Below are 14,620 nucleotides of genomic sequence, written 5' to 3' on the forward strand. Positions count from 1 at the left end.
TCGATCGGACACATTGCCCTTCATGTTTTAAAAATTTTGACACGTATTAGGAAATGGCGATACACCGTAACTGTCATCATTTTGCCGATGAATAGCAGACGAATAATGGAGCACTTTGCCTGAGAAGCTTCAATATCTAACCATATTGAGGCTGAGGCCTCACTAACATCGAGTAAAGAAGAGCTTAATTGACAGCTTTTAATATCCGGGAGATATACTCCCCACAAACTGTAAGGTTTTTTTGTAATTTGGTTAACTTGATAAGGGGTCGCTTATGGTGACAAATCAAAGAGCTACATCATCAATTAAATCTCCTAAATGTCTGTATAGGCAACATCAAAGAAAGCATTCACACGGGGTGCAGCAAACAAGGGAGGGAATTCATTTTAATAAGAGCTATCCGACCTCGCTAGGATATTGGAAGTACCTCCCATCTTCGAACGTCTTGTCTAATTTTGCCAAACATATGGATGAATTCCACGTTAAATATAAGTTCAAAGATAGGATTAATGAATATACCTAAAGATGGAATATCCCCATAAACCCGGGGACCATTGAAAAGGAAACCAGGATTCTCCCATGGAATCAGGTATGTCCCTAAGATCGCCCATAGGCATGGCCTCCGACTTTGTAAAATCAATCATATGGCCGGAAAAAGTACCATTCGAACTGATGCATTGTATGAGGTGAGATACGAAAACTGTGTGACATAACAAAAGTAGAAGACCATCATCTGCAGACAATGTAATCTTACGTGACTTCTATCCAACTTCTGGGGCGGATATGTTGGGGTCCCTGCAGACGGCCTTCACCGGTGTCTCAATCACCATCGTTGCAAAGGGTCTGATAGCAGGAGGAGGGCAGTGGGAAGGGGGATCATTGTCAGGGTTTATTGTACAAAAGGAACAGGGAGAGGTGAATGTGCTGGAGGTGGTGAGAATGTTCCAGAGAGTGGTCAGGGCCTGAAGGGTGTAACAAAGCCAGGACGAATTGCTGCAGCTGGATGTGTTTGCAGAGGTAGGGAGGAACATTTGTATTTTTATTTATTCATTCAAGGGATTTGGGTGTCACTGATTGGACCAGCATTCTTTGTCCCCACTGATAATCGCCCAGAGGGTAACTCAGAGTCAGCCATATTGCTGTTGGTCTGGAGTCACATGTCAGCTAGAGTAGGTCAGAGTGTCAGATATCCTTCCCTAAAGGAGCTAAGTGAACCAGATGAGTTCATCCGACTGATCAACAATGCTTTAATGCTGACCCCATCAATGTCTTGTACAGCCAATCCTGACATCGCAACTCCTAATCCAAATGCTCTGCACAATAAAGGTAACCATCCCAAGTGTCTGCTTCACCAGCCCGTCTACCAGTGTCACCACTCTCAAGGAATTGTGTACCTGCATCCCTGGGTCTCTGACTGACAACACTACACAGGGCCCGAATATTACCTGGACAAGTCCCACCCCTCACCTTTCTTCACACCAATGAGAAAAGCCTTATCTCCCTCAACCTTTCTTCATTAGACATGCTCTCCAGTCCAGGCAGCATTCTGCTAAATCCCCTCTTCACACTCTCTCAAGTTTCCACATCCTTCCTGTAATGAGGGAACCTGAACTGAACACAATATTCCAAGTGGGGTCTAACCAGGGCTCTGTAGAGCTGCAGCATACCCTCACGGCTTAAAAAATCAATCCCCCAGCTGATGAAAGTCAACACAACAGATTCCTTCTTCTCAACCTTATCAGCTTGGATGGCAACTTTGAGGGATCGATGGGCATGGAGCCCAAGATCCCTCTAACCCTCCACATTGCCAAGTCTCCCGTCTTTAACCCTGTAATATAAAATCAAGTTCGACTTTCTGAAATGAATCACTTCACACTTTTCCAGGTCCAACTCCATATGCCACTTCTCAGCCCAGTTCTGCATCCTGTCAATATCCTATTGCAACCTACAACAGCCCTCCATATTATCCACCACTCCACCAACCTTCGTGAAAATGGCAAAATTACTTCCGCACTCTTCCACTCACACATCCAAGTCATTTATAAAAATCACAAGCAGCAGAATTCCCGAAACCAAACCCTGCAGAACACCACTGGTCACAGAGCTCCAGGCTGCATGCTTTCCATCTTTCATCACCTTCTGTCTTCTGTGAGCCACGAATTCTGTATCCAGGCAGGCAGGTTTCCCTGTATCCCATGCCTCCGTAATTTCTGAATGAGCTATAAACGTGCTGTGTCACAAGATTTGTAAGGTATGACCTGCTCCTTACGAAGCCATGCTGACTATCCCTAATTAAACTATGAATCACAAATCCTATCTCTCAGAGGCCTCCCCAATAATCTGCACACCACAGACATAAGACTGACAGGTCTGTAATTACAAAGATTGTCCTTATTCCCTTTCCTGATCAAGAAATAACATTTTCCTGCCTCCAATCATCTGGTATGACTCCAGTGGACAGTGAGGGTGAAAGATCATCGCCAAAGGCGCAAAAAATTCTTCCCTTGCTTCCTGAAGTAACTTTGAACATATCCCTTCGGGTGCAGCAGATTTATCTATTCTTATGTTTTACAGAATTCTCAGCACATCCTCCTTCTTACCATCAACCTGTAAACATGTATCAGTCCTTTTTATGCTGTCCTCACAAATGTCAATGTCCCTCTCAGTAGTAAATACTGAGGCATAGTATACATTAAGTACTTCCCCTACCTCCTGTGACTACAGACACAAGCTCCCTCCACCATCCCTGATCGGTCCTACCCTCACTCTGCCCATGCTCTTGGTCCAAATGTAAGTGGAGAATGCCTTACAGTTTTCCTGGATTATTCGAAACAATGCTTTTTCATGCCCCCTTCGAGGTATCCTAAGTCCATTCTTCAGTTCCGTCCTGGTACCTTCAGAGAATCTCTACAATGTGGAAACAGGCCATTTGGCCCAACATATCCAAACCAACCCTTCAAAGAGTATCCAAACCAGATCCATTGCCCCACCATATTACTCGACACTTTCCCTGACTAAAATGCCAACCTACACATCCTCGAACACTCTGAGTAATTTATCATGGCTGAGTCACCTAACCTGCACATCTTTGGGCTGTTAGTGGAAAGCGGAGCACCTGGAGGAAACAACCGCAGACAATGGGAGAAGATGCAAATTCCACATGCAGTCGCCAGGTGCTGTAATTAAAATCAGATCTCTGGTGCTATGAGGCAGCAGTGTTAACCACAGAGACACCGTGCTGCCCCATGTAACCCTCCAGAGCTGTAGTTGATTCTTGCTTCCTCAACCTTAACTCAGCTTCCTTTTTCCTCTTGACTAGACGTTCTACATCCCTTAAAACCTTGTCAAATGCTTTGTTGAAGTCCATGTGGACAACATTGACTGCTCTGCCTTCATTTCTCTCTTGGCAACCTCACCATTCCTGATGAAGGGCTCCGGCCTGAAATGTCGATTTTCTTGCTCCTCGGATGCTAGCCGACCTTCTGTTCTTTTCCAGCAACACACTGTCAAGTCTGATCTCCAACATCTGCAGACCTCACTGTCTCCACTTCCTTGAAGAGCCAATCTGGTTTGTGAAACACTGCTATTCACTCACAAAGCCATGCTGACTATCTCTAACCAGCCCTTGCCTTTCCGAAAGACTTAGTTCCTTTCTCTCAGAAGCTCCTCCAACAACGTACCCATCACTAGGCTGTAATTTCCTGTTTTTTTCTCTGCAGCTCTTAAGTGATGGAACACCATTAGCCGCCCTCCAGTCTTCCGACACCTCGCTGTGTCTGTTGATAATACAAATATCTCTGTTAGGGACACTGCAATCTCTTCCATAGCTTCCCACAATGTTCTAGGATCCACCTAATGAGCTATTGAGGATTGATCCACCTTTATTTGTTTTAAGACTCCAGCACATTCTCTTTTCCTTTGAGCATTCTTTCCAAGACATCACTATTTATTTGCCCAAGCTCCTGAGCTTCCATGTCTTTCTCCACTGTAAATTCTGACACACTATTTTGTATACTATCTCACCCATCTCCTCTGCTTCCACACATAAGTGACTTCATTCATCTTTAATGGGCCCTATTCTCTACCAGGTTACTCATTAGCCCGTTTTGAAACTTGTGCAAATGCTTCTGAAAATTGAAATAATCCATACACTCCGTACCACCACACATCTCCGACACCCTTATCTTCTCTGCCATTTATATTCACACCACGAAATAAAATCCAACAGGTCAATAACAAATTATCTTGTATAAAATGTGTTTCTAAGTGTCCAGTCATATCCTTTCCAACACATTCCAGCTCCCGGCTTACTGTCAGGATTACACTATGTGGTTTCTGACTGACAGTAGCAAGGGTTGTGGGAGTTCTTACTTATCAATCTGAAAAAAGGTAGCTTACAGTGTCATCAGGTGATAGAGAAGGCAATTCAAATACTGGCATTTATTACAAACGGAATGGCATCTAAAAAGAGGGAGATCTAGAGTAAGGTACAATCAGACCACATCTAGAATATTATGAGCACTCTGAGTGCCCGAAGGAACGACATTGTAACACTAGAGGCAGGCCAGAGGAGGGTCACTCGGCTGATCCTGTGAATGGAGGGATTTTCTAATGGGAAGAGGTCGAGTTGACTGAGGTTGAACCATTGACGTTCAGAAAACATGAAAGAGAAGTTGAATGATACATTCAAGATTCTGGCAGGCTTTGACAGGTTAGATGCTGGCAAGTTAGAAAACAGAAGAGTACAGCACAGGAAGAGGCCCTTCGGTCCACCATGGCTGCGCACTCCATGATGCTATTTTGACCTAGTCCCATCTACCTGCACATGGCCCATATCCCTCTATTCTCTGCATGTTCATGTTTCTGTCCAGATACCACTTCAATGTTTTGTTCATATTTCTGCTTCTCCGACCTACCTCAGTAACTTCCACTCTCGACGTTAGAAAACCGTCCCTCACACATCTTGTTTAAACTTCCTCTTTCTCACCCTAAATTTATGTGCTCTACTATTTGAAACTTATACATTGCAAAAGAGATTCCGACTATCCACATGTTCTGCCCCGTCCTAATTTTATTTTGCTGTACCTGGTCGCCCGTCAGCTGCTGATACTCTCTCAAAACAATCCAACTTTGTTTAATTTCCTCTTATACCTAACACTCCCTTCAAAGGCCTAACACAGGCAACGTGCTGATAAACCCCCTTTGCACCCTCTCCAAAGCCTCCACATCCTTCCTATTGTGTGGAGATGAGAAATGTATTCAGTACTCCAAATGTGGCCAAACAAACGTTTTATACAATTACAATATCAGATGCAAACCACTTTATCCAACGTTGTGGCCGATGAAGGCCAGTGTTTCATTTGTTTTCTTTCCCATTTGAAGCACTTCTGTTGCCATTTTCAGGGAGTTAATGACTTGCACCAAGGTCCTTCTGAATATCAATGTCCCTCAGGATGGTAACTTTCTTCTAGAATTTGACATGACCTCCAACTTGTGCAGCTTAAACTATTTGTCAATTCTCTGCACATCTTTCTAACTGATCTGTAATCTGCTGCAACCTTGGATCTCCTTGCTCATTAAGCGCAACTCCATCAAATTTCATGTCATCTGCAATAATTATCTCTGTCACTACCTTTCGTTGGTCTGAGAATCTGTAACCAGATGGCATAACATCCCAGCAAGGGCTCACCCATTTAAGATGGAGATGTGGAGGAATGTCTTCATTCAGAGGGAAGTGACTCTGTGGGAATTCCTAACTGCAGGAAGCTGTGAAGGTTGGATCATTAAGAATATTTACAACAGACTTGGTCAGAGTTTGATTAATCAGGGAAAGAAAGGTTTTGTGGAAAAAGCAGGTAAATAGAATGGAGGATCATCAGATCAACCATGTTCTGACTGAAGGACAGAGCATACTCAATGGGCCAAATGGCCTAATTCCGATTCTCCATCTCATGGTCGGAACTCAATCTCAATATGTCTTGCATGACATTGTGGGGCTCGGCTCACAAAACACATTTATAATGGGATTACTAGATATTTATTATCACACAGCATTTCATCTACAAAAGACAAATTTGTTGAAGGATCCTGGTTGTGCTGTTGCAGAAAAAACATCTCGAATACAATCCAGGATTCCATCCATTACAGCCCTGATACGCATGAGTTATCCAGTCGGGATGGAGACTACTGTCACACACATTTACTGCACTGCCCTTGCTACAAGTACATTCAGTATCCTGAATGTAACCATATTGAGGATAAAGTGAGGTCTGCAGATACTGGAGATCAGAGCTGAAAATGTGTTGCTGGAAAAGCGCAGCAGGTCAGGCAGCATCCAAGGAACAGGAAATTCGACGTTTCGGGCATAAGCCCTTCTTCAGGAATGAGGAAAGTGTGTCCAGCAGGCTAAGATAAAGGGTATGGAGGAAGGACTTGGGGGAGGGGCGATGGAGATATGATAGGTGAAAGGAGGTCAAGGTGAGGGTGATAGGCCGGAGTGGGGTGGGGGCGGAGAGGTCAGGAAGAAGATTCCAGGTTAGAAAGGCGGTGTTGAGTTCGAGGGATTCGACTGCGACAAGGTGGGGGGAGGGGAAATGAGGAAACTGGAGAAATCTGAGTTCATCCATTGTGGTTGGAGGGTTCCCAGTCGGAAGATGAGGCGCTCTTCCTCCAACCATCTTGTTGTTATTGTCTGGCGATGGAGGAGTCCAAGGACCTGCATGTCCTTGGTGGAGTGGGTGGGGGAGTTAAAGTGTTGAGCCACGGGGTGGTTGGGTTGGTATGTCCGGGTGTCCCAGAGGTGTTCGCTGAAACGTTCCACAAGTTGGCGGCCTGTCTCACCAATATAGAGGAGGCCACATCGGGTGCAGCGGATGCAATAGATGATGTGTGTGGAGGTGCAGGTGAATTTGTGGCGGATATGGAAGGATCCCTTGGGGCCTTGGAGAGAAGTAAGGGAGGAGGTGCGGGCGCAAGTTTTGCATTTCTTGCGGTTGCAGGGGAAGGTGCAGGGAGTGGAGGTTGGGCTTTTGGGGGGTGTGGGCCTGACGATGGAGTCACGGAGGGAGTGCTCTTTTCGGAACGCTGATAGGGGAGGGGAGGGAAATCCCTCCGGGTGCTCCGGTTTCCTCCCACAACCCAAAGATGTGCAGGCCAGGTGAATTGGCCATGTTAAATTGCCCACAGTGTTAGGTACGGAGAGGGGTATGGGTGGGTTTCGCTTCGGCGGGTCGGTGTGGACTTGTTGGGCCGAAGGGCCTGTTTCCACACTGTAAGTAATCTAATCTAATCTAATCCCTGGTGGTGGGGTCCGTTTGGAGGTGGCGGAAATGACTGCGGATGATACGCTGTATATGGAGGTTGGTGGAGTGGTAGGTGAGAACCAGTGGGGTTCTGCCCTTCTGGCGGTTGGAGGGGCGGGGCTTACGGGCGGAGGAGCGGGAAGTGGAGGAGATGCGGTGGAGGGCATCGTCGATCACTTGTATCCATATTGACATTACCATCACTGAACGGTTCCTATAAAGGAATTCCTGCTAAGGGCTGCTGCTTCTTGCTCATTCTCAGCTCCACTCAAATAAGACTCGAAATTTTGATCTTCACTTCCACATGTATGTCTCATTACTACGTTTACCTCATCCTTTCTTCACAACTTGTTGGCTTTTTGACTCGCCTGCCTCGATTTCAGAAAAGCCTTCGGTATTAGGGCGGCACGGTGGCACAGTGGTTAGCACTGCTGCCTCACAGCACCAGAGACCTGGGTTCAATTCCCGACTCAGGCGACTGACTGTGTGGAGTTTGCACGTTCTCCCCGTGTCTGCGTGGGTTTCCTCCGGGTGCTCCGGTTTCCTCCCACAGTCCAAAGATGTGCGGGCCAGGTGAATTGGCCATGCTAAATTGCCCGTAGTGTTAGGTAAGGGGTAAATGTAAGGGTATGGGTGGGTTGCGCTTCGGCGGGTCGGTGTGGACTTGTTGGGCCGAAGGGCCTGTTTCCACACTGTAAGTCTAATAACAAAAAAATAACAAATTCACTTCCCTGCGATGGTCATTCCAGAGCAACATCTCCGGAATGACAGTTCGATCATATCTGTTCACTGTCATTCCACCTGCTTTATGGCGAATGCAGGGAGTCATTCCTCAGTAGTGGGGGGGTTGAACAGAGGGTACAGAGATCGCGAGGCTTACAGGGGCTCAAGGATTTTCGAGTTAAACAGCGTTTAGCAGAATCAGCAGAACAATCATTCATTCAGCTGAAATTTGAACTAAACTCCGATTCTGGTGTAACTCAAACCAAGAAACTTTGAATCACAACCTTAATGCAGTAGAAGCCCAACACGTCTTTCATTGTGCCACAGAGCTGTGCTCGCCTTGACTTTACTACACCCAACGTGACCGTGTTCAAGTCTTTCATCAAACATCTCTTTATCCTCGCCCCACTTTCCAGGACCTGGTCCTTAACCATGCATAGCTCCTCAATTGTTCGGCTAAATGCTCCTGAAGTGCGTTGATGACTCTTAGTTTTACTACACGTTCAAATAGTGAGTTCTAGACAATCAATATTTTCAGAATGCAAACATTCTTCCTAAATCTTCCCTGAACATCCTCTCTCTTGCGCTTTATCTATATGACTGGTTATGAACCCTTTCCATAAGAACTTTATTCCTGTCACACGAATTTATCCCCTTTCTGTGCACGATAATCAATTCCTCTCTTAGCTTTCTCTGCTCTAAGGTAAAGAGAACCAGTCAGCTCATCGATCTTTGCATTGGCGAGAGTGTAGTGCGTTAAAAGCACAGCAGGTCAGGGCAGCATCCGAGGAACAAGACAATCGATGTTTCGGGCATAAATCCTGCATCAGGAATGAGACTTTTGAGTCGCAGTTGAGAATGGGGAATGGGATTGGTGGTCAGCTAGCTGGGGAAGTGATTGGTGGACGAAGGTGGTCGTTCAGAGGGGGGATTGGTGGCCGGGTCCAGAGAGCAGTGCCTAGTTGGAGCCTTTGGACTGGGATAATGCGGGGGGAGGTGAAATGAGGAAATTGTTGAAATACACATTTATCCCGTGTGGTTGCAGGATTCTTGGGTGGAATATGAGACATTCTTCCTCCAGGCATCGGCTGGTAATGGAATGTCGGTGGCTTGTGCCCGAAGCATCGATTCTCTTCTCCACATGTGCTATCTAACGTGCTGTGCTTTTCCAGCACTACATTTTCGAATCTGAGCACCTGCACCTGCAGCCCTCACTTTCCCTTATCTTCGCAGGGGGAATGGTCGAGCTCAGGCACCACCTTAGTAAATCTCCTCTGACCACGCTCCCGTGCAAACACACGTTTCCTGATGGCTGGCGATCAGAACAGAATAAAATTATCCAAAGAAATATCTGAACAAAATCAGCAGGTGTAGTGCATCTGGGGAGAGATTTTCGAGCCAAACGAACTGCCTTTGGAACGAATGGTATATGTAGGTGGGGAAGGAAGGTGAAAGAAGATGGAAAGTGTCTAAAATTATTGAACTCGACATTGCGTACTGAAGACTGCACGGTGCCTCAGCAGGAAATGACGTGCTGCTCTTTCAACTCTCGCTGTGCTGTGCGGGAGGTCTGCAGCAGACCAAACCGAAATGGAGGCATGGGAACACAGTGGGATGTTGCAGTGACAGGAACCGGGAAGCTCAGGGTCAATTTGTGATTGCAGACAGAAAGTAGGTGTACTCACGTTTGTCTCCCGCTCTGTTTTTCTTTCTCCAGTCTAGAATTTATCACATTGTGAGCTGGAAATGCAGTTTGACAAATTGAGTGACGGTCAGTTAAATCACTGGAACCTGACACAGTGAGGAGAGACATCGTAAATGAGAAACGTTAAACCTACGGGAATTTCGTGGAATGGTGCCATATGGGGAGGTGCTGGGGGTCAAAGAGGATTGGACGAGGGTGTACAGAGAGAAATTGTCCTGCATATTGCCAGTATTCAGTGGTATTGGCGAGCGGGGAAACAGCAATAGAATGTATATCTTCCTGAGCTACGGGCTATAAGTAAGCACCTCACTCCAGAGAAAAAGTATCGAATGATTTTCATTCTAACACCAACACGAGGTAAAGCTTGCAGAAGTCACGGATTTGCACTGTTTCTGTCACTCTGTCTTCCCGGGAGCTGTAGTACTCTCCCACGCTGATTCAGACAGCACAGTTCTTACTGTGATATGTCCCTGCGAGAATGGAAGGACAGGTATTAGTAACCCATACTTCAAACGGAGTATCTGTTTTGATTATTAACATTCACTTAACTATCCTAGCACCTTTTTTAAATCTCTTGACCCATAGACTTGTATGTCTTGGCATCACAAATTTCCATCTAACTACTTCGGAAATTTACGTGGATTTCTGCCTCTTCGATCCTTGCATACACTGAGTTCCTGATTTCAATCATCCACTGTTTGAAAACGTTTTTCCATGCATTCGCTCTAATCTTTCCGCCTCTGACCTTAAATCCATGGCCTCACGTTATCGAAATTGAAGCATGTATTTCAGTCTATGCTATCCATATCCCTCAGTACATTTTACATCTTAATCATGCACCCCTTAATCTCCTCTGCTCTAAGAAAAACAACTCCAGTTTGTCTAATCTCTCTTCTTCAGCCCAGACAATGTCCTGGCAAATCACCCCGGCATCGTTTCCAGTACTGTCACATCCCTGATATAATGTGAATTGCATAACTACACACAATAGTCGCGCTAGAGCCGAATGAAAATGTGGAATAAATGATGTGGACGTCGAAAAACCTGACGTTTATTGATTAAAGTTTATTTTCCTCAATGCTGCCCTGTACTCTTATCCTGAACCTGATGTTTCAATAATCGCTGGTCCATGTCAGTAAAAGCTGCGATTGTGGTATCAAAATGGAAAACTGGTTTGAAGATCACGATGGTGAGAGTTGGGCATGGTCACCCAGCAACAGTGAGTGCAGCAACGCAGACGGAACGAGGTCAATGTAAACGTAAGTGTAAGAGAAATGGGAGGGGGACTTAAAGGAAGTAAGTGATTGCGCGAGGGAAAGAATTTTCCGCGACTGGGTGAGTCTCAATCCTGATATATGACTCGCAGAGAAGTGTGAGAGATATAGGGGATTGATGGGGAAAAAATCATAATCTCAGAGAATGCTTTTATGTAAAATCAACTAATTCCTTTCTGTGCTTTTTCAGCATGAGCCACAAGGAGTAAAATGCAGTGACTCGGATTCGAACGAGCTCACTGCGACCACAAAGCAGAATATTTTAACATTCAAACCATCACTGAGTTATGCAGAGATACGCATTTAAAGACAGCAATAATTACAGTGACCGAGGAGATGTTAGGAAGAGTAGCAGATGCACAACGGGAATATTAGGCGAGCAATAGCAGACTTGTGGGAATTCAGGATTAGCTGAATTTTTAAATTGAATGTCGCCAGACTCTGTGGTGGTTCCATCGAGTACTGCATGTTGAAGACTGCGTTTGATTGATTTCTAGAAAGAAAAATGTTCAGGGAATAGTGCGGGATATTGGTGCAATGTATGTTTCAATAGCAACGAGTTTTAAAACAGTTGCTCCACCAACTTCCCCACACAAGGAAGTTCCCATTGCTGCAGTCAGTCACATAACCCGAGATCCGAGAACCGGAATCAGACAAACTTTGTGGAGCAGCCGCAAATACCAAACCGGAAGTGGGGGTGGAAATGAGCACGTGAAGCTATTCTGTGGTGCCAGTGACATGATTAGTAAAGGTGCGGTCATGGAGTCATAGAGTCATAGAGATATGCTGCATGGAAGCAGACTCATTGGTCCATGCCGACCAGATATCCCAAACCAATCTAGCCCCACCTGATAGCAACCAGCCCATATCCCTTCAAACCCTTCCTATTCATATACCCATCCGAATGCCTTTGAATTGTTGCAATCATACCAGCCTCCACCACTTCCTCTGGCAGCTTATTCCATGCATGCGCCACCTCTGTATGAAAGGGTTACACCTTAGGTCTCTTGTATATCTTTCCCTTCTCAATCTCAATCTATGACATCTCGTTCTGGGCTCCACGACCCCAGGGAAAAGACTTTGTCTATTTATCCAAGCGTGTGGAATGCTGAAGCTGGAGTACTTCTGGTCAAAGGCGAGGTGGAAGGGCATATTGGTCTTAATTAAGTATATTATTAAGATTCAGCAGCAGCATTAACCCACACTGAGAATTGCCTCAGAGGATGAGTGCTGGAGCCTTAAGTGAGTGGTCGAAGTATTGAAAGCATTTGAAGGGATTTTCCTTAACAAAGCAGTATTTTGTTACTTTGACAGTAAGAACTCTTTTTGCTCACATCGTCTCCACATCAGTCTCTTGCTCCAGTAAAGACTCCAATCCAGCATACATTGCTTCCATTCCTACACAGAAACGCGACATATTCTCGCTCCATCTGGTACAATGTGAATTGACAATGTCATTCTTTGAATGGAGAAATGCAGCAGGGAGTTGTTAGTGCAGCAGTCAACTATTAGGCTCGTAAACTTTGGAGACAGCGGCTGTCAGTTAAATTTGATGAATATAATCTGGAAAATAAACCCAATCTCAGGAAGAGAGACAATAGTTTTATATTGCTGAAAACCCATTCATTCATGCACTTTCGAAAGGGAAATCTGCCGACCGTAATGAGTCCTGTCAACATGTGATTCCAGACCCACAACAATGTTGTTCATCCATGAATGCCCTCTGACTCAGTCCAAGGTGAATTGCCATGAACAACAAATGCTCTTCAGACCAATGATAACAACATTCCGTGGCAGAATAAGGAGGACTAAAAATACATGGACAAATGGGAATCGTGTCTGTGTGGACTCGAATTAAACTTATGATCAAAATAAATAGACGCAAGGATACTCGAAGCGCCCAGAAGTCAGTGCCATGGGGTGACTGCAGGAAGGGATTCAATTAACCGCTGAGGTGTAAACTCACTTACTCAGTCACAATGCGCTCAGGTCATTCACCACTCCCGTATGTGAGAAGTGATCCCTCAGGAGACCACTGGCAGAATCAGCAGTGAGTTTATAAATGACAGCAGGAGTTCGATTCTGCTGTTGTTGCAGCTGTTAATCCCAACCAGCAATGAACCATGTTTGAAGGCGCGTTTCCAGTAGAGTGCCATTGTTTTCTGATGTAGATCAATGATTTATATTGATTGTTGTAGGAGCCATTATTTAGAACTTTGCTGATGACGCAACAATTGGTCGTGCAGTTGACTATGGTCAAGAATGTCAGGGACTGCAGAGATATATCAATCAGGGAGAAAGATAAAATGCTGAATAGATTGAATTCAGACCAATGAGTGTTAATGAATTTGGGGAGAAGAAACAATAACAGTGAGTATTCTGTGTGGTGTAGACACTGTGTGGAGTGGACATTCATGATCGCTGAAGATCAATGGACAGGGGAATCAGTTGGACGAAAGTGCGTACTGCCGACGTTGGAAATCAGAATCAATATTAGAGTGGTACTGAAGAAGCAGAGAAGGTCAGGCAGCATCCGAGTTGCAGAAAAAAAAAATGATGGTTCTGGCAAAAGCCGTTCATCAGGAATAAAGCTGGGACCCTCGAGGGTGGAGAGAGAGATGGGAGGATTGGGTCAGTGAAGAATTTAGTGGAGAGTGCAATAGGTGATAGAGATGGGATTAAAGGTGAGAGGTCGGAGAAGAGGGTGGAGCAGATAGGTGGGAAGGAAGATAGGGGCAGGTCAATAGGATGGTGCAAATCTAGAAGTTTGAAACTCCGGTAAGGTGGGCGTGGAGAGATGAGGAAGCTGGTGAAGCCCACATTGATGCTCTGGGGTTGAAGGTTCCCGAGGTGGAAGATGAGACGTCGGGTGTTGAAGGGATGGTGATGGTGGAGGCACAGGAACTGCATGTCCTCGGGAGAGTGGTGGTGAGGGTGCAATTGATGTGTTTGGTCATGGTGAGTTGGGGTTGAATGTTGCGGGTGCACTGGAAATGTTCTCTGAGGCGCTTTGCGTGAAGGTGTCTGTTGGCCCCAATGCAGAGACCAACAGATGCAATAAATGCTATGTGTGGAAGTGTACATGCACAAGTGGATGTGTAAGGATCCATTGGAGCCTTGGAAAAATGTGAGGGGGAAGATTTGGGTGCAGGTTTAGCAATTCAGTGGTGCCAGAGGAAGGGTAGGTTGGGTCATTGGAGGGCATGGACTTGACTAGGTAGTCGTGCAGGAAACAGTCTATGTGAATACTGGATTGGAGTGGGGAGGGAAATATATCCCTCAAGTTCAGTGTTACTGACACTTCTTACAAACCCATAGACTCCCACAGCTGTCTGGATTATACATCCTCCAACCCCACCTCTTGCGTAAATGTGATCCTATATTCCCAATTCCTCCACCTCCATCGCATCTGCTCCCAAAGGAGAAGCACAGCAGTTCCGGCAGCGTCCGAGGAGCAGTAAAATCGACGTTTCGGGCAAAAGCCCTTCATCAGGAATACAGTCAGACAGCCTGAAGGGTGGAGAGATATATTAGAGGAGGGTGGGGTGCGGAGAAAGTAGCATAGAGCACAATCTGTGAGTGGGAGAGGGGATGGAGGTGATAGGTCAGGGAGGAGG

This window comes from Hemiscyllium ocellatum, chromosome 46 (assembly GCF_020745735.1).
Source record: "Hemiscyllium ocellatum isolate sHemOce1 chromosome 46, sHemOce1.pat.X.cur, whole genome shotgun sequence".
Lineage (NCBI taxonomy): Eukaryota > Metazoa > Chordata > Chondrichthyes > Orectolobiformes > Hemiscylliidae > Hemiscyllium > Hemiscyllium ocellatum.